The 20,665-nt window shown below is 40.4% G+C and overlaps 1 long non-coding RNA gene across 7 annotated transcripts in view; it reads right to left on the reverse strand.

The window, feature by feature from the left end:
* Window positions 1-20,665, reverse strand: part of LOC309792371 — a 109,369-nt gene that overhangs the window by 25,173 nt on the left and 63,531 nt on the right. For 6 of the 7 annotated variants that reach the window (XR_014291687.1, XR_014291688.1, XR_014291689.1 and 3 more), the window contains exon 4: window positions 35-71. The exons of the other annotated variant lie outside the window; for it this stretch is intronic. This is a non-coding gene — a long non-coding RNA (uncharacterized lncRNA). The remainder of the gene's footprint in view (window positions 1-34; window positions 72-20,665) is intronic. 7 annotated transcript variants of the gene reach the window in all.

The raw sequence follows: 20,665 nt of genomic DNA on the forward strand, positions 1-20,665 counted from the left end.
CTCTTGTTTGAAGTGGTTATAAAGTAACACATACCTGAGGAAACTTGGCTTCTGGTTCTGGTACTAAAGTTCTACAGGAAGAGAGAGAAAAAAAATCAGGGTTTTCCAAACAAGAGAGGAAAGGTTAACACTTGTGATTTCTTCCATTAGTAGGTTTTACTTCTCAAATAAGGGCCGCCAATAAAGTTAACCCATCAGAATATGTTCTCATAATTTAGGATCAATACTGAAGCAAAAGTCCCATAGGCTCTGTGCTGCATTTCATGTCAGCATCCATTCCTAATACGTGGAGGGTCACAGAGGCACCATCGCAGAAAAGAAAGATCAAAAGAAGCGGGGTGAGATCCCAACTCTGTGTGGCTTCGGTAGCCACTTATCCTACTGCATTTTAAATTTCCTCAAACGCCTTTCCCACTGGATCGTTGTGCAAATAATAAGACAAAATTAGAAAATGGTTTTATACTGTCTGGTACCAAGCAAGAAGCCGTGCCATTTTCCTTTCTCTTGCATTTTAACAGCTATTAACATTCAATCCTATTGATTTCAAATCAACAGATATTTGTGCTGCAGGGGATACAAATCATCATTAAGGAACCATAATAACCAAATAACTATAATAAAAGGTAGAATAAAGCAGGCAATTTCTCTAAGAACTTTATTTCCTGTTTATTTCAGCTTTAGGTTTGTTTTCTTTTTCCATTCTTCATTCATTTTTATATAAAAATATTACATTAAATCTCATGAAATCTAGTTTAATATGTCCTAGTTTCGAATCCTAATGTAATTCACCCCTGAAAAAAATCACGTAGTTGCACTAGCTTACAATTACCTCCTACCTAGAATCTAAACTCTCCCTGGTGGGTGAAGCTGTGTGCATTTACTAACCATATGAGCAGACACTAAAGTTACATGTGACAGAACTCAACTCAAAGCAGCTTGATCTGGTGGGGGACATATTGGCCCCCTTGCCTAAGAAAGGGGCAAATGGCCTTGGGCATAGAGGGATTCAGGAATGCAAACATTTCCCCAGGAAGCCTTCTCTTCTTCACCTCCAGGCTCTGTTTTCCATTTTCTTGGCCTCCTTTTCAGGCAGGCGGTCTCTCTCTATAGGCTGGCAAGATGGCCCAGTGGCAGTTCTAGGCTTAGAACGTCCCTACAGCCAGCAAATCCAGTGAGAAGAAATCATCTTTTTCAGGAAATTCTAGCAAAAGCCCTAGAAAGGTGGTGCCTGGCCCAGCTGGCTTATGGCCCCTTCCCTGAACCAATCACTGTGGCCAGGTTGGTACAGACTCTGATTAGCCACCTCTGTGACTGAAAGGGAAGGAGGCCAAGCACATCACACACATTCAATGGGTTTTCTACAAAAAGCTGTGTTCAGTTACAAGGAAAACTATAGAAGAGAGTAATGACTAGTCGGTGATAGCCCTGCTCTTGACCGGTCCTGAGGCTGACGTGGCTCCGACCTTCATTCTCCCTTGGATACAGCTTCTTGGGGAGAGGGCAGTGCGGTCTCCGGCGACCTTCACTCAGGACACCGGCCCTGCGTCCCCGTGTTCTCCTGCGACTTCCGCGCTCCTTCCCGTCCCTAAATCCTCAGGCCTCTCTGCACCTCTCTGATCGGTGACTTGTTTGGCCTCGTGAGCTGATTCCTGACCAAGGCTGCCTTATCAGGCTACCTGATCCCTGTCACCCTGGTCACCCCCATGAATCCTGTCCAGCCTGGTTTCTAAGGAACCCATACACACGTCCCCAAAACTGTTTTCCAGCTTCTCTCTTACTGCTGTCCAAGCTCCAGTGACGAATGTGCCCAAATACAAGCAGACTATTCTCTAAAATAGTCCTCTTTTGCCTAACTCCTTGTGAGTTTATTTTCTGTCACTTTATTTATTAGCCTAAACTAATATACTCTTCAATTTCTCATTCCGTTAAATCTATTCATGTTTTTCTAACCACCTCCCCCCCTTATTTCCTGACTATTGGACTCTGATATTACTTTAAAGGCCACAGAACCATTGGAAAATGGAAAATGGTATGGATCTAGATTCGGAAGGCACGGGCTCAAGGACCAATTCTACCACTTCTAATTGGGGACTTGCTGCAAATCACTCCCCACGGGGACAGCTCAGCATCGGTGAACTGGGACACTGTCCTTAGAGCCTGCTGTGAGGCTCAGATGAGACAGGGCATGTCTGCCAATTGCACACATTGTTCAATTGTACGTTTCAATTTTTATACTATTTATTATTTATTTCACATACTTGCTTTCGTGATAGTTTGGTTTTGCTACTTCTACCAAATTATACATATTTGAAGGAGACCAGGAATTATGAACTATATTCTGCTAGCATAGCTTTAGGAACACAGTAGATGCCCAATAAGTATTTTATTTCATGCTTGGCTCTGAAATATAATGTAAGGAGAAATACTTGGCAGGTTTGAGCCTTTAAAATTGGAGTGTCAACCCTACTATCACTAGAACTTTAACACCAAAGTCAAATCTTATCATTTAGGCAACATGGAATAGATGAACAGAATTCCATTTATGTAGAACTGTCCAGAGGGAGCCATTAATTCATTTTCTCTTGAGGAATGAGAAGGAAAGGCAATTGCAGTGTAAAAATAATGACTCGTATGTCATTATAAAGCTGGGAGTACCTGCTGAACTTGTACTTAATTTTGGAGTCAAGGAATAGATTATATTCGCCCAATCTTTTATCCTTCTGCATGGAAAGCAGAGAAAACCAATGTGGAGAATGAGTGACAGACAGACACAGGGAGACACACGAATAAGATGTGAAAACCTCATCCTTGTTCAAGTGTCCCTCAACTTAGACTGCTTTCCAGTCTCGTGTTTTATGAGGCACCTCAGCATCCTTGTAATAAGTTCCCATATTTACTTAAGATCATTTGAGTTGCATAAAAATCAGCCCTGATGTTATTTCCAATACATGAGACAAGTAAAAATTCTACCATTACTCACTTCATGAAGGAAGACAAAATACTAGGTTCATGATATTAGGATAAATATTAGGATGGGAAAGGTGAGGGAGATTTTATTTCTGTGTAGGGTGGGCACTTACCAGAGGACAGAATAGCTCTTTCCAGGCACAAGGAAGCTAGTTTCTTTACTAACAGATTGTACTGGCTGAGTCTAGAGTCCCACACTGGACACTCAGATTTGAACCAAACCCCAGCACTGTGATTTAGTAGCTGCATCACCATTCACAAATCACAGAACCTTTCTGTGCCTCCTTTTCCTCTTAGTAAGAGGCAAATAGCAACGAAATCTATCGCGTAGCGTTGTTTGGATGATGAGATGTTGAAATGTACCAAGCACGCTTAGCATGTGCCTGGAATGCAGAAATATTCAGTAGCTCTAACTGTATTTATGACTGTGGAATTAGGTGGTTTTGCAGAGCTGAGGTTAGTGGTCTGCTCTTGAAAGCAAAATATCTTAGAATCAACGGGTAGCTCCAGTCTGCTGAAGCTGCTCCCACATCAGCTCAGAGCTGCATTTCTCCTCTCAGTGCCCAGCCCTGGCAACATCTCCACCTCCACAGCTGGGCTTGCACTTGAACCCATTCCATCAGGAGCATCCCCTCAGTTTTCTCAATACTTTACATCCTTAGCCCTGTACCATGACCACTGACATTCCAATCCACGCCACTACAGCATCAAGAACCTCTAAGAAAATACAAATATTATTTACTAAACCTGATTCACTATGGGATTAACATGCACTGGTGTATATAACAGGGAGATTTTCTTCAAAGCAAAATAAAGCAAAATTTAAAAAACCACTATCTTAATTACTCATTTCTGACCTCAAGTTTCAATTAGTGGAAGGCCTCATTCTATAAACAGTCCAATGAGTGACCAAGTGTCTACTTATCGGTCCATCTTCACTGCCATTTATCAACCTATCAGTTAAACTTGTTTATCATTCCTCGTGATTCTTAGTGTCCATATATTGGATCTAATTCTATCTTTAAAGCATGATCTACCGTGTACACTAGTGAAGTCCCAAATTATTGTTACCCAAATGTGGACTATTTCCACTGTTTAGCAAACCTAACCAGAGTTTGGGGAGGATTCTAAAGGAGATTTAATTAAATGCTTCCATTTTATTAGACCTCAGCATTTCTGGTAAGAGTTGAGTGTGGTAGAACACTGCAGTTGGGGCTGAAATAAAATCTAGAGCCTGTCTTCAGATTTCATTTAATTCTATTACTGCTTCCATGATGAACATGGAAATTAGGTGTTGACTGGAGAATCTGAATCCCAAAGAATGACCTCTAAATAAAAGAGCTTTTAAAAACCTTAATTTGATGTCTTGGTTGAAAGATGCTAAAAATAAAATTAAAACTAGGCTCTTTCAGGGGAAATACTAAAATATTCTCATCTAGCCAGCAAAAAGACTCTAAAATCACATGCCAATTATACAGCTTTTAAATTTATTTTTTTAATATTTGTTTCTTCTAGAAGTAAACAGTTAACGCAATCTTTTAAAAATAATTCTCAGTATTAAATGGCCTTTGGCTCCTTCTCTATATACTTACAAATGCTGGTGTACAGAGACCTCACTTTAGTGATCATTTTCAGTTTAGACTCATCAGGGAAATAAGTACAGGTCATGGTCTGAAAATGAAACAGTGGTATTTTAACTTAACTTTAAAAAAAAATTTATTTAGGGCTTCCCTGGTGGCGCAGTGGTTGAGAATCTGTCTGCTAATGCAGGGGACACGGGTTCGAGCCCTGGTCTGGGAGGATCCCACATGCCGCGGAGCAACTAGGCCGGTGAGCCACAACTACTGAGCCTGCCCGTCTGGAGCCTGTGCTCCACAACAAGAGAGGCCGTGATAGTGAGAGGCCCGCGCACCGCGATGAAGAGTGGCTCCCGCTTGACGCAACTAGACAAAGCCCTTGCACAGAAATGGAGACCCAACGTAGTCAAAAATAAATAAGTAAATAAATAAAAAGCCAAGCATTTGAAGCCCTTAAAAAAAAAAAAAATCTACCCTCAACACCAGCCCTGTACCTGACCAAACACCACTGTCTCAATACATCAGTGATATTTTCCCCACTAACCGTTTCCATAAGATTTTTAAAATTATTAACTTTCCTACAGAATAAAGAAAAATTATGAATGCAAACGTTATAATTCATCATGTCGATAAACAATTTAACATGAATTATACCTTATTTTATTATTTTTTTAGTCTTTTAAAATGTATTAAACAAATTATAAAAGTCATGCATTTATGACAATTTCAACAACACAGGAAAGTATAAAGTGAAAGATAAAGCACCCCATCATCTCACTCCTCACAAATCATCATCAAAAATGTTAAAAAAAACAATAGCATTAAAAAAATCATCTTCAATAATTTCTTACATATCCTTCCAGAAATTTTCTCTTCATGTATAAGCATAGAAAATCTTTATACAACCCAAGTAGATCCATACTGTACACAGATCTTTGCAAACTACTTTCACATTTTAAAAATGTATTTTTTAAAATTTATTTTTTTAACATCTTTATTGGAGTACAACTGCTTTATATTGTGTTAGTTTCTGCCGTATAACAAAGTGAATCAGCTATACATATACATATATCCCCATATCTCCTCCCTCTTGCATCTCTCTCCCACCCTCCCTATCCCAGCCCTCTAGGTGCACACAAAGCACCGAGCTGATCTCCCTGTGCAATGCGGCTGCTTCCCACTAGGTGTCGAATGAATTATACTTTAAACTCAGGGATGAAAGCTTACTCTTGATGACTTTCTTTCAGCACAACTCTTACCCCATTCTCAGACAATTTTAGCATCTCAAAGGATTTGTCATCTTACTTTTTTTTTTAACTTGGTTATTGGTTCATTCCTAAAAGGCTATAGAAAGATAAACTGTAAAAGCAACTAATTTATAGTTATGGGATGTGAGTCCTGCCTCTGTGCCCTAAAATATTAATTTCTTTGGATTTCAGATTTTTTATGCCCCATCTAAATAAGGCTGGGCTACATGTATGGTTGACCACTTCTTCAGTACCACAATGCTTTACATTCTCTTTTCTTCCTCCCTAACAGCTATACTTTTAAGTATGTTTTTGTGCTTACTGGCTTGTAGTTATTAATAATAATACAATATTAATAAAACCTATCTACCTTTTATTAATCAATAATAGATATATGTCTGTCTACCTAACTAACTAATCAGGGTTTCCTATGAGGATGAAATACTCATTGTTACCATCCTTAACGGGTATAACTTTAGTCAAAAGCAGAGAGTCTTGATGCTTTTAGTCTGAACTGCATTACACTAGTGCATTTAGAAGCCGTCTTACACCTCTGTTCTGGGAACTGCTTCATCAGGTGACCTCTCAGACTCTTTCCAACACCAGGGTTCAATCAGTCACAAGCAACTTGATAAAAATCATTATGTCTTCAAAGCACCATCCTGCCATGTGGGCTCGAACAAGGGAACAGATTTAGGCCATGCCATCAGTGGTAGCAAGGACCCTGTACAGATTTTCAAGCATTTCCTCCTTTCCATGGGTTCACTGTGGTGAATGTCAAAGGGAGGGGCCTGCAATCCATCCGTCCTCCTGGGCATGAAATATGGTTGTCCCGGGAGTCGACCACGCGTGTGAACGTCTTTAGGAGCATCCACACTCGTAGGCACTGCGGGATCTGTCCTCTTGCAACCATCTGGGTCAACAAGGCATATCCACATTAAAAAAATCTAATAATACAAGGGAAACACGCTGTCAGGACCAATGACTTAAAACAGTGGTGGCTATGGGTTAGGAAGTGAGGGCTCGCTGAGAGGCTGGGTGATCAGGAAACTCTCCGTGGACGAGGCAGAATCAAATCACCAAGGATTCTGACGGCTCAGGCTGCGACCAGGCACCTGTGTTACAATAAGGTCAGGACAGAAAACACGTTTTCTCGACTGTGCTAGCATACTCAGGAGGATTTAGGAAGTGACAGCCTTTGCCACTCCAAGTATATGCAGAAGTCCACTGAACAGAGGAAACTGTCTGCACAGATGATCAGTTTCAAAAACAAAAAAAAGACAATTCTTTCCCTTTGACATTGATTAGGAAGGTAGCAGAAAGAAGGAGCTGATAAGCACATAAAGGAAAAGAGTTTGTGAGTCTGACGATTTTTATCAGGGGGACCAGCAGTAAGCAGTTTCCTGAGCACAGCCTAGAAGAAGCATGGAAGGAAATTTATAAGAAAATACTGGTCTTTTTCCCAGATGTTTCCCATGTCTAGACAGTTAGTGAACAGAGATGAATATCTGTAGTCTTACTTCATGTACCAAAAATCTCCTCCTTTTAAAATGTCTGCCTGGACGCCCAGAGCGGGTGTGCCCTATGAGTGATTTTCAAAGTATGACTCAAACAATAGGAAGCTAAAGTGAATTCATCTATTTTTTGTGCTTTGTTTTTATAAGGACAGCTGATAGTTCCCTTGGTATCAAGACTTCTTGAAAAGGGGGAAAAATAAGAAAATGAAAAGAAAAATAGTTGATTTGATTCTATTGCCTCCTGTCAAGTGCTGTTTTGAAAATTCAACTTTGAATTTTCTTGTGGCATGAGGACAGCATTATTTCCATTCCCAAGCTCTCATGTGTAGCTTAACTGAGTTGCAGGGTGGAAAGAGACTTTGAGAATTCAGCCAGTCCAACCTTCAACTGCAGAAGCAGAGATGGAGGCCCTGGAGTGTTTTTCACTGGCAAATAGCCTCCTCCCAAGACCAAGGAACTCTCTGGAGTTATTTTGAAAATGTAGGACTGTCACACCCTGATCACGACAGAGGTGTAGACCCCCGTTCACCAGGGGACGTCAGCCAACTTTTTAGAGTGGGATGGGATGTCCACTGTCACCTAGGAATACAACTCTTTGATGTATTGTACCTTAAAAAAATTTTTAAAGGAAAAAATTATTTCTGAGGAAGGGCAGGATTGAATTAGTTTGCAGGAAATTAAAGCCCAAGGATAGAACAGTATCACTGTTGCATCCTTGGCAACCTAGCAGAAAATTCTGGTTACTCTTGCACTTAAATTTTCATGCACGCGCTTTAACAAGCTATTTTCTTATGGATTTTGCTTGGAGAGGTATCTCACATCCAGTGCCATGCGCTCTGAGGTGTTCTCACCTTGAGAATATTTCCTTCATGTAAAAAGCCTACGACTCTATACTTGAAAATACCCACGTTTCACGTAAACATGTTAATTAACTTTAGCACTTGATGAAGTGCTTTTCAGAGTCTAAGATGCTGAAGAGGGCATGACTCTGAGTTTCAAACATCAAGTGGAAATGCTTGGGTAAATCTGGGTCAGGTGATTATTAATTTAAGGCCAATCAATGATTGACCATTTATGTAGTATGAGCTGCATTTTTAAAAATCTTAAATTTCGTGTTTTCATAGAAGTGGTCAACGGGAACAAATGACACAGGAAAACAAAACATCAATAATTCTAACCTCAAAAAATACTGCCTTACGGGATTGCAGCATTATAGGAATCTGTATGGTAGATTAGGACATTTATGCTCCAAGTCCCTCCCTAATTGAAGAGCCCATGAATCCGTGACCTCTGGACAAAACAGGGTTTCTCAACTTTGGCATCATGAATATTTTGCTGGATAATTTTTTGTTTAGCAGCATCTCTGGCATTTGCCTACTAGATAGTGGTAATACTCACGGCAATCTACTCAGTGGGAAGACAACCAAAACTGTCTCCAGGAATTGCTAAATGTCCCCTGGAGGGCAAGATCACCCACCAGTGGAGACTAGAGACAGAATTTTTTAATGTACTTTTAAAAAATTTTATTTATTTATTATTTCTTCTTTTGTCTGCATTGGGTCTTCATTGCAGTGCGCGGGCTTCTCATTGCAGTGGCCTCTCCTGCTGCAGAGCTTGGGCTCTAGGCGCGCTGGCTTCAGTAGTTGTGGCTCGCGGGCTCTAGAGCGCAGGCTCAGCAGCTGTGGCGCATGGGCTCAGCTGCTGTGCGGCATGTGGGATCTTCCAGGACCAGGGCTCGAACCCGTGTCCCCTGCATCGGCAGGTGGACTCTCAACCACTGCACCACCAGGGAAGCCCTAATGTACTTTTTAAATGTTAACTTTTACCCCTTCCATAAACCCCCTCCCCAGTTACAATTCAGTGAATGTCCTAAGAGCATCACCCCAATTTGGGACCAAAACGTGCTGGGCTTACATGACCTCCAATAAAACTTCAATAGTATTAAGAACAATTAATCTTTCTTTCTCATTTATTCATTTTCCTTCTGAATATTTAATAATAGTGTAATGCTTTCTAATGTTTCTTTTGATATTTGCTGTTTCTATTAACGTTTTCTATACATGGCTCTTTAAAGAACGAAAACCGTATAAACCCTCAGGTTTTAGCAGTTGTGTTCTGGATCGCTCTTAAGTTTTCACTTTGAAAGACTGATTTGGAGCCTATGACTTACATTTTGTTTTATGAACAAGTATACATGCATCTGTTTAGCTGTTTTAAGATTAGCAGTGAAGCCATCAAAATGACGTAGCAGCTGTCACCTCTGTGTCCAGCAACAACGTATGATCACCGAGAAATAATGCAGCAGTATTTTGCAGTTTTTTCAGTGGGACCGGCCACCATCCTACATGACCAGAATCTAAAACCACAGAGGAGAGCTGGTGTTGTTCTTTGGCACTTAATAAAAAGTTAATGCTGGGCTTCCCTGGTGGCGCAGTGGTTGGGAGTCCGCCTGCCGATGCAGGGGACCCGGGTTCGTGCCCTGGTCCGGGAGGATCCCGCATGCCGCGGAGCGGCTGGGCCCGTGAGCCATGGCCGCTGAGCCTGCGCAGCCGGAGCCTGTGCTCCACAACGGGAGAGGCCACAACAGTGAGAGGCCCGCGTACAGCAAAAAAAAAAAAAAAAAAAAAAGAACGCTGCCTAGATTCATTTAGGACAGACTTGAGGTAGGGATTTTAAACCGTTTATCCAGAGAGAACGAGGAAGAGCAGAGCTTACTGTTCGTGGTATGGGAGGCTGCTGGGACTCTGACACGACTGCCCACATTCCCCTGACCTCCAGCATCACGGGTCAGCTCTCTAGGGCTCGGACCCCAGATTCATGACACCCCTCCCGCCATTACTTAACTGAAAATCTCCCCCCAAATACTTCCTCTCATAGGCTTATTTGAAAAATACAGGTGAACACAAGGAAGCTCCTGGGTAGTATTTACTGAAACTACACATTAAGAAGCATATGGCCTTATCCCCAGATTTCTACTTAGCGATATGACTTCACTTTCAGTCAATTAATAAAGAATTAAAAAATTCTTCGGGCTTCCCTGGTGGCGCAGTGGTTGAGAGTCCGCCTGCCGATGCAGGGGACACAGGTTCGTGCCCCGGTCCAGGAAGATCCCACATGCCGTGGAGCGAGCGGCTGGGCCCGTGAGCCATGGCCGCTGAGCCTGCGTGTCCGGAGCCTGTGCTCCGCAACGGGAGAGGCCACAACAGTGAGAGGCCCGCGTACAGCAAAAAAAAAAAAAAAAAAAAAGAAATTCTTCAATACAAATGTAATACAGAAAACAACCACAGTCCTTTATCTTAATTTCTATAATGTTACAATTTTGTGAGAGCACAGAAGGAAATGTATATGAAACCCGGGTAGTGACATCATTCCAGAAATTCTTTAAACAATTAAACACGTGTATTATAATGTGTTAATATTTTCTCCCCAGCAAGTGCCTGGTGTTAGGCCCTTAGGAACTGCTGAAGGGCAAGTTCACAAGCTTGTTGTTATTGACGTTTCTTTTCCAGAAGCCCAGGCGTTCTAGTTCTGCCACAGTCAGTCTTGGACTTGTTTTTACCTTTGCCAAAAGAATTCCCTTGACTTCTGCTCTGATTTGGATTCTGTTCCCTTGGTCCTGTGACTTTCTCTCTCTAGGATTACTTTTCAGTCTAGGGGAAGACATTTTCCAGAGTTCCCTGAGAAATGGTACTTGGCAGGTCATTTTTTCGAGAACTTGCATGTCTGAAAATGTCTTTATTATACTCATTCTTGATTGATAGTTGGCTAGGTATGAAATTCTAAATTCCCTCAGCATTTTAAGGTTTTGTTCCATTGTCTTCTAGCTTGAGGCGCTGCTGTTTGAGAAATCCAAGGCCAATCTGGTAGTTCATTCTTTTTACGTGATCTGTTTTTCACCCTTGGAAACTCTTAGACATTTTAGACCGTCTAACTCTGAGCTCATTCCTGAGAGTGCCTCCACCTTTTCACTAATCATGTGTCATATGCAAACAAAGAACTTCTGATTCCCATTTGTAAAATGTGTAATACAATATAATGAAAATTGCATGTAAATAGTACCTCATGAAATTTTGCTCCATGATGAAATTATCCTTTTTTTTTCAGTTGAGGAAAAGTGTTACCAGAATTTGTGACCTTAATCTCCATCAGCTAAGGGAACTTCTAGGGAGCTTCAAATCCCAAACCCAAGTTTTCTCTTAGCGCACGCCCCTTGGACGTTCTCCAGCTGGGATTCATCACTCCAGCCTCTGAATTCTCTCCGTTTCATTTCCTGTGGTTTCTGACTTCTCCTCTCCTCCTGCCAGTTTCGCTGAACCTTCTCTCCTTCACCCTGGTTCCTAAACATGGATATGCCTTTGGATTCTTTGCTGATGCTCTCCTACATTGTGTGATATTTGAATTTTAAGAGGACTCATTTAATTTTAGGATATTAAATGTCACCATTACGATTGTCACTTTCAAAATACATATATGATCATAACCTATTTTACATGTCGCCCTGCATTTCCACCAATATCATCCTCGGAGTGGTGTACTGAAGAAAAAAGCTGAACTGAGATCTTAGCGTAGGTGTTGGCAAACTTCTTCTGTAAAGGGCCAAAGAGTAAATATTTTAGGCTTTGCTGGCTACACAGCCTCTGTTGTAAATACTCACTTCTGCTACTGCAGCGTAGACGCAGCCATTGACGATACCTAACAAATGAGGGTGGCAGCATTCCAGTCAAACTTTATTTACGAAACAGGCAGAGAGTCTTATTCCACCCTGGGCTGCGGTTTGCCAGTGCCAGAGCTATGTCTTGAATTTTGCAATAAGTAGTTGTTTGACCTTAAGAAAATCATTTAATGACCTCAATATCACAAAACTACTGCATTAGAAATTATTTCTTTTGACTAGAATTTTCCTCCTCTCGCCCACTACCTTATGGGCCTACTAAACTCCTATTCATTTTTGAGACCCAGCTCAAATGTCGCCTCTTGGATGAAGCCTTACTTCACTCATGCTTACAAGACTGTGTATTAATAATCTTGGTACTGGACTTCCCTGGTGGTGCAGTGGTTAAGAATCCGCCTGCCAATGTAGGGGACACGGGTTCGAGCCCTGGTCCAGGAAGATCCCACATGTCACAGAGCAGCTAAGCCCGTGTGTCACAACTACTGATCCCGTGAGCCACAACTACTGAAGCCCACGTGCCTAGAGTCTGTGCTCCTCAACAAGAGAAGCCACTGCAATGAGAAGCCTGCGCACCGCAATGAAGAGTAGCCCCCGCTCGCCGCAACTAGAGAAAGCCCACGCGGCAACGAAGACCCAACGCAGCCAAAAATATAAATAAATAAATAAATTTATTTTAAAAAATAAAATGACTCCGCACTTCCACTGCAGGGGGCACGGGTTCGATCCCTGGTCAGGGAGGTTCTGCATGCCGCGCAGTGTGGCCAAAAAAAATCTTGGTACTTATACTATACTTGTACCTAGTCAGAATTAGCTACACCTCCTTTTATTCCCATACAGAATACATTTAGAGTCCATTAAAACACTCTCAGTGCCCTTCTGTAGTTGTTTTACATGTCTCTCTTCACCCCTTGATTTTAAGCTTACGTTTTGAAGCTTCAATATCTATTGAAGTCCCTGCTATGTAATTTACGCTGAATCATTGCTTGTTAAACATTTGTGCATTTGTGCGAAGTAATGTCCTGCACGTTCCTTACGTTGTCTTCCTGCTAGAAATATAATTATACATGTTTTAAACCAAACTCATCCTATTTCTTCCCAATTCTGTTTCTCCTCTTGTTAATGACATCCTCAGTCTTAGTTACCCAGGGCTCAAAATTAAATTTATCTGCATTGTGGTTAAAAGAATAGAATTTGTGTCAGACAGATGTGAAGCTGAAGCTCAGTTAGGATCCTGGGTACATTATGACTGTCTCAAGGCAAAGTTTCCTTATTTCTAAAAGGATTAGGTGCAGCCCAGGGTTACCGTGGGCAGTCAATAAACCTTGGGTTTTGAATGTGTAGCTGACACTCTACAAATGGTTCCTGTTATTTCTTATTGGGCTCGTTCTAACAGTTCTGGTAGTATGATCTTCAACAAATTTTGGAGGAAAACTCATTTTCCCTGTAACTTTTCTTGGTTTGCGATTACACTACCTGATGCCCTTGATCCTGGAACATTTGGTAAGAGCTAATTCCTTCTGGAGACACTTAGTCTCTCTGTAATACTCAAGTAATATATGTTACGTTACATTTTATAGCCAAGAATTAGTTTATAATTAACGGATAGTATTTAATTGGATGTGACTCTTTTTAAAAACCATGTGTTCTGTCCATAGAGGGAAAATATTTATCTTCATATTTTTAGATGTTTTGGGGAAACCCCCATATACTCAGGCCTACTGTATCTTAAACGCATCTAAACATTTTGTGGAGCCACTGGCTTTCAGTAACTCAATGAATGATATTATTCAATCAAGCGTTTTTTAAGAAGAATTTTTTTCTTTTCATTTATAATCAGAAGTATACAGATGGCTGTTAATTTTGTGTCTGCGCCCCCTTATTCTTTCTGCACAACACAAATTCCTATTCATACTCCAAGCTGTGTTCCTAAAATTCATTTGGTTCCCAAATATCTATTTTCTTGTGACAGGTCTTTAATTCTGTTCTGGAATAATATTTTAATATTCAGCTTAATTTAACTTTTTTATAAACTTGTGTTATTTTTAAAAATAGATTATAAGCTCTATGTATGAAATAAAATTATTTTATTAATGTTTATATTCTCACACAACCTGGTATAATTCTGCCTGTTACACAGGCATTTATTCTTTTCTCATCGTTGTATTAATGTAATAAAAATTATAACGAACAAAGCTGAGCGAGTCTCCACGAGCCCTGTTCCACAGACTAACTGAACAAATGTTTCTTGACTTCAAATTATTAACATGCTAGTTTTAGAATAATATTGATCATTTTCTTTGAGGAAAAGTCAGTGAATGAAATATACATGTAACGAATCTTCTCTGAGTATCTAAATCCTCAGTATATACATTCACTTAAAGGATGTGCTATTATGTTACGCCTTACAAAACCCCATCCTACTTTCCAAATACCTGTATAGTAATTGAGCCTGCAGGATAAAACACCATGTCCCACAACGTGCCTTCTTTGAAGAGATATCGTCTCTGATTGAAAAATCATTATGGCTATTATTTATTTTTGCAACTCTGCAAAAACTAAGCCACTAAGACTATGCATAAGAATTTCGAAGAGAAATACAAAAGTAAACAGTAGGTTTCATAGGAAATTTATCAGACTTAACATGGTAATAAATGTGGTAAAAAATAAAACCTCAAAATAGCAACCAGCAAAACAATGAAAACAATGCCTTAAACTTTGTCCACCAGCTCCACCACATGGCATCACGGGAATTTACAGTTTATATTCAAGGGGAAAATAATCTTCCCAAATATTTAAAAATACCTATTCATGGTGAATTGAATGTCTCATGACCAAAAAAAAAAAAAAGTATTGAAAGTAGTAAGAAACAACTTTTATGAACAACTAATGTACGTCCTTTTATCGTGTTCTAAGTTTAAGAGGTTATAAGAATATAGTATTTTCACCCCGCAGGAAAACAGATGCCAAGGTAAACTAACTTTGAATTTTAAACATAAACTTTTGCAGAATGTTTTGCAATATTATTTTACAGTTTACAACACTGGGTTGAAAGTTCATGGTTTGTTTTATTCTATCCAATATCTATTTTACACAATAGTCTTATATCTGTGCAAATCACATCATTTCAAAAAATATAGGAAGATAGAAAACCATAAGGTCATCCCTTTATAAATTTAAGAAGGCTTTAAAATTAAACAAATTATTTCTTTGATTTAACATTCTGATCTCCTACCACGCTTTGGTCTGTATCCTTACGTTGCAGCCTACAAGTATAATTAAAAAAAAAAAAAATCTGCAATACTATTGCTGTGAGAATCCAAAGCTGACCAGCCTAAGGAAAAGAAGAACAGGATTTGGGAGGGATTTCAAGCGCCCATCACGGGGAGAAGGAGTCAGATAACAGACGTAGGGAGGAGAGGAGGGGTGGGCACCGCAGGGCACTCACCTCTGAGTTCTAGTGTCTTCTGGGGGTCTTAGGTCTAATCTACAAACACTGCAGCTGGACTTGCCTGACTCAGGTGCCTGCCCTGAGCTCTTCAACTATCCCAGGGAAGACTCAGTCACCTTTGCTCATAGTCACCGACGAAGGCCATTCCTGGGCAACCACCAAGTGTCGGCAACACCTGGGTGCCGTCCCTATAACCAACACCAGCACCAAGATGGTTCTAAAGGCACTGGGACTATTTAAAGGAGGAGGTCGCTTCCAACTCCACTTTACCCAGATGAATTACTAAACCAGCCAAGTCTAGGTAATTAAATATTTCCAGCCCAAGAGGTTGAGGTCCAAATTATATTTATGGATTTTAGACCACAAATTGTACATAATGGGAGAATTACAAACTTCTCTCTCTCTCGATGTAAATTTGGTCTTTCTTTGGGCAGATTGTAGGAGTACCAGCTAAATGAAGCTTTTTTGACCAATAAAGCATTTGGTCCTGTCCCATTAGGTGTTAAAGGAGGTTACCGGAATTACGACAACCCTCTGGACTGAATGAACTTTCACAGCTGCACCCCTGAAAGACACTACCTGTTGCCAACCATGAGTTGGCAGGTGATGGTGGCTCTACGACCATGACACTAAGGTCATGTCTGCAGGCAGGGACCCACCTGTTTATGTGGGATATACAGCTAATGCATTAGCACATGTGCGCTTCTTAAATATCTTTTATATCCTGAGGGCCAACTTTTCAATAACAAAATAATTCCCCCTGCCATTTATGAGGCACTTACTCCATGTCAGGCCCACATCTGCTTTACATGTACTAACATATTTTAGTGCATGTACAACAACCTTGTGATGTAAGTATTATTATCATCCTCTTATACATCGAGAAACAAAGAAATGCAGTCCCAAGATGACACTTCTAAGAATGATTTAAATCAGATCAATCTGCTTTGAAGCCCATCCGAAGATAAATTTCCCTATAAAAGCGTGTTTAAGGTCTATACCGAGAGATACATTATCCTTTTCTCAAACTTATTAGAAAGTATAGATAGTGTACAGATTCAACTGCAATATAATTCATATTGAAGGAGCAGATTCTTGCCTTGTTCTGGGTCAAACTCTGGACCCAGGAAGACTCTCAGACTCCTGACGAGCTGAGAGCAGTAGCTACAGATCTCACCCGAAGAGCTGCACAGAAACCACTTCCAGGTATTGTTTGTGCCGTTCACGTGATAGTTACAGCAGTCCTACAGTGGACACCTACCGGAAGTCAGTTGGTTTTCCTACATTGTCTTATTTAATCTTCCCAAAACTGTCACGTTGGTATTATCATTCCCCCTTTACAGACGAAGTCAGGGGGGGTCGCAAGTCCCAGGCCCTAAATTAGGTCCAGGTGAAGCTGGCTTTCACATCCACCTGGGAGGGGGAGAGCTTGTTTCATTTTGTTTCGATTTGGAGGCTTATACTTTTTCCGTTACAACACATGACACCTCTAGAACATTCATTTACGTCCCTGTGTTTAATCTCACCTCCCCAGATATACAGTGAGCCAAAGGTCACTTCAAATTCCAACGGAATGCATCGTCTTGGGGAGGGCTGTTATCAGCGGGTATCAGGTGTCGTGGCCACATGGCTGACCCATCTAAACTGTATTTGGTGGGCACCCTTTATGTCGCTCAGACCACAACGCAGAGATGCCACGTGCTCTGCAAAGGAGTGGCTTTCCAGCTGAAGAATTTTATAAGCAATCAACAGTCTCTGCAGAATCACATAACAATTTCCTCTGACTTTTCCATCAGAGATGTCTCTCCATCAATATTCTGTGCTACCAGTCCACGAACAGAGATAATATTCCCAGAATTCATTTCAAGTATGAACAGCATAACCAGGGGGTTGGTTGAGAACTCTTGAGAGAGAGAGTGTGTGTGTGTGTGCATGTGCGTGCGCACACAGGCATGTTATAAGTTTACAAGCTTTCCAGTAGTTTGTTTTTTAGAAATCTTTGAGTACGCTTCTTTGAAAAGACTTCTGGATCCTCCGCGCCAAGGCACCGGTATTTCTAGCTAGAACCAAAGTTAACTATTGACCCGCACACTGTCTTGCGGGAGATCCAGGCACTTAATTACCACCCCGTTATCTGCTTTCGGTATCTTTCCTCCTGCCCGAATCAGCTCAACAATTTCCAGACATCACGACATCTTCTCTGGTGTCATCATTTGATCACCCACTTTTTGATCTTTACAGTTCATCTAAGTTTTTTACTTTCGGAGAAGCACTACACATTGTAGAAGGACTTTAATTTTTTCCAGCCTAAAATTTAACTCTTGCTTTGCCTTACATTTTCATTTAAGAAGCTATTTGATTTCTTTTTAAAACATCTTAAAACATCAGTCCTTGAAGTGACTTTGAAAGTGTCTGCTCTCTCCAACCCTAGTTTGCGTATTCCAGAAATCGGAACTCTGGGCTAGTTTTTATTCCTCTTTTTGGACAATAATAACTATCCCACAGCAGCCGGGGTTGTATAGACACAGCGTACTGTGGAGTAGGCTGCATACTCCTTTCAGACATTAGCACTTCCCTTGCCTGGAAAGATTCATTTGACACTAGTTTTGAAGTCCTCCAGTGACATAAATGTGCATTCCTTTCAAGGTCCCCAACCTGTTATACGAATGTTCAACTCAATGATCCTCCAGACAGGTCCTCAACTCTCCACAGCCTTCATTCTACGAGGGATGTTATCTTATCTTAGAATTACACTTAAATTAGGCTGAGATGATCTTTCTTAAACAAACTTTGTTAGCTAATACTTAATACATTATGGCATTCAGGCACTAACTCACCATCTCCCTAGGAGGTGTTTTGAAGTATTTTCTCGTGAGTTTTTTTTTCTATTTAAGGAGGATTAGAACATCTTTTCCTTATGAATCCTACAGATAATTATATTATCTATAGGATTTTGAGACAACGTGTTCCAATAAAGAGACATAAAAATGTTAAGAACAGAAAACAATGAAGGATACGTATGTGTAACACACACACACACACACACACACACACACACACATACACACGGGGAATAGGGAAAGAAGAACAGAGGAGAATAAAATTCATTAAAACCTATAGATTTCAAGTAGGAGACTACAATAATATACTAAAAATTGTAGATACCATAAAAAGTAAGGTTTGTTGGAAATTTTCTCCCTATGTTTGTAAATAATTACTATAATGTTACTTAAGGAAAACTTTTGTTGAGTTGCAGAAAGCAGGTTACACTGCATTTCAAATTTTAATATTTAGTGGCTAAAATATTAGCGCCTTAGAGATAATAGACAGCAGGGGGAATTGGTGCCATTTTCATGACAATAATACAATTTTTAGTGGAATTCACCTAAGCCTGTGGAGATGGAGAGGGAGACCTCCAGTCTAATGCTCTTTTTTTAAATCTCCCCCATGCCATCCCCTCCCCAGGCTCCAGGTCATGGATGCTCTCAGGACAGCAAGGCAGAGGCTCAGAAAGCTGTTTTCCAAGAACTGACTTAGGCACAAAATTCCGGGAACAAATCACCCACCAGCATTATTTTATTGTTCTGCTTTCAAGAAACACAGGTCTTTCTTAGAACTTCAGCGCATGGCCTACATCACAATTCACAGGCGTTCAGGCAAAATTCGCAAAATGTTTGTTAGTCTGCAGTGAAAGTCTCTGTTCAGACTCTTCTGGGTGCTCCTAATGGGCCTCATCAAAGCCAGGCTGGGACATTCTCATCCTGCAAAGCAGCTGAATCTGCAGCATCTCTTTATCTGCCTCTCCCTGCCCCCTTTTAAAAATCAAACTTATCCTTTCACCCACTTTTATTTTCCTTACCAGGCACATCGATACACACTCCAGACCCATAATAACCCATTCAACACACCTACAAACTCTGTTTAAATCCACTAAGGCCTTATGAAGTGATTCAGAAAAATCGCATAAACAGTGTGACAACCAGAAATGAAGAGTTGGTATTACCTGGACATATTACCTTTCTGAGAGCACACAGATTTATTTCCCCCTCCACTTTCTTTGTTCTGTATGTAACGTTACAGTGAAACCAAATCTACACTCTAGATGAAGTCTGATTTTCACATTTTATGAATTTCATCAACGCTAAGTATGTCTAATACCCTCCCTTAATTTTTATAGATTTGAATTAATTTGGAAAAAAATGGAAATGAATAAAACGATTAAAGAGTTAAATAAAATCAATACATTACTATCCAGAGACAACAAAGATTAAATTTGGGAATAATAATTTCATGACTTTTCTCTCTATACTTATTTATACCCAAGTAAAGCATATGGGTACTTAATGATGTATTTGTTAATAAGTTAATAATTTTTACAACTAATGAAATGGATAATTGTGCATGATAAAAAATTAAAAACAAAATGACAGAAAACACTATTCTTTCTATATATATATATATTTTTTAAATTAATTTATTTATTTATTTTTGGCTCTGTTGGGTCTTCGTTGCTGCGCACAGGCTTTCTTTAGTTGTGGCAAGTGGGGACTGCTCTTCATTGAGGTGCGCGGGCTTCCCATTGCGATGGCTTCTCTTGTTGCGGAGCACGGGCTCTAGGCACGCGGGCTTCAGTAGTTGTGGCACGTGGGCTCAGTAGTCATGGCTTGAGGGCTCTAGAGCGCAGGCTTCAGTAGTTGTGGCACACAGGCTCAGTAGTTGTGGCTCACGGGCTCTAGAGCGCAGGCTCAGTAGTTGTGGCCCACAGGCTTAGTTGCTCCACAGCATGTGGGATCTTCTCGGACCAGGGCTCGAACCCGTGTCCCCTGCACTGGCAGGTGGATTCTTAACAACTGCGCCACTGGAGAAGTCCCGAAAACGCTATTCTTAATGGTTGCATAATATCTTTTGGATGTGCTATGAATTCTTGTCCACTCTTTTGAAAACACTTCTATGATTCCAAACTGTAGTACTATTATATTTCCATTTTTGTACTTGGATCCAGACCAGATCTCTGATTATGACCTTGGATTCTGAGATATTAAATTGTGGGCTCAAACTTTAAAACATTTAAAAGCTTTTGGAACACAAAAGCCAATGTGTTTCTAGAAAGGTTCTATCAAGTTTATCAATCACTGTAACTCCATACCTCCTGACCATAAATTAGTCATATTTTAATTGTTTCCTATTTTATAGTTAATAGTTAATGAATGTAACTTGTGTTCCATTTATTACAAATC

The sequence above is a fragment of the Mesoplodon mirus genome (assembly GCF_964341445.2).
Source record: "Mesoplodon mirus genome assembly, chromosome: 17".
NCBI lineage: Eukaryota > Metazoa > Chordata > Mammalia > Artiodactyla > Ziphiidae > Mesoplodon > Mesoplodon mirus.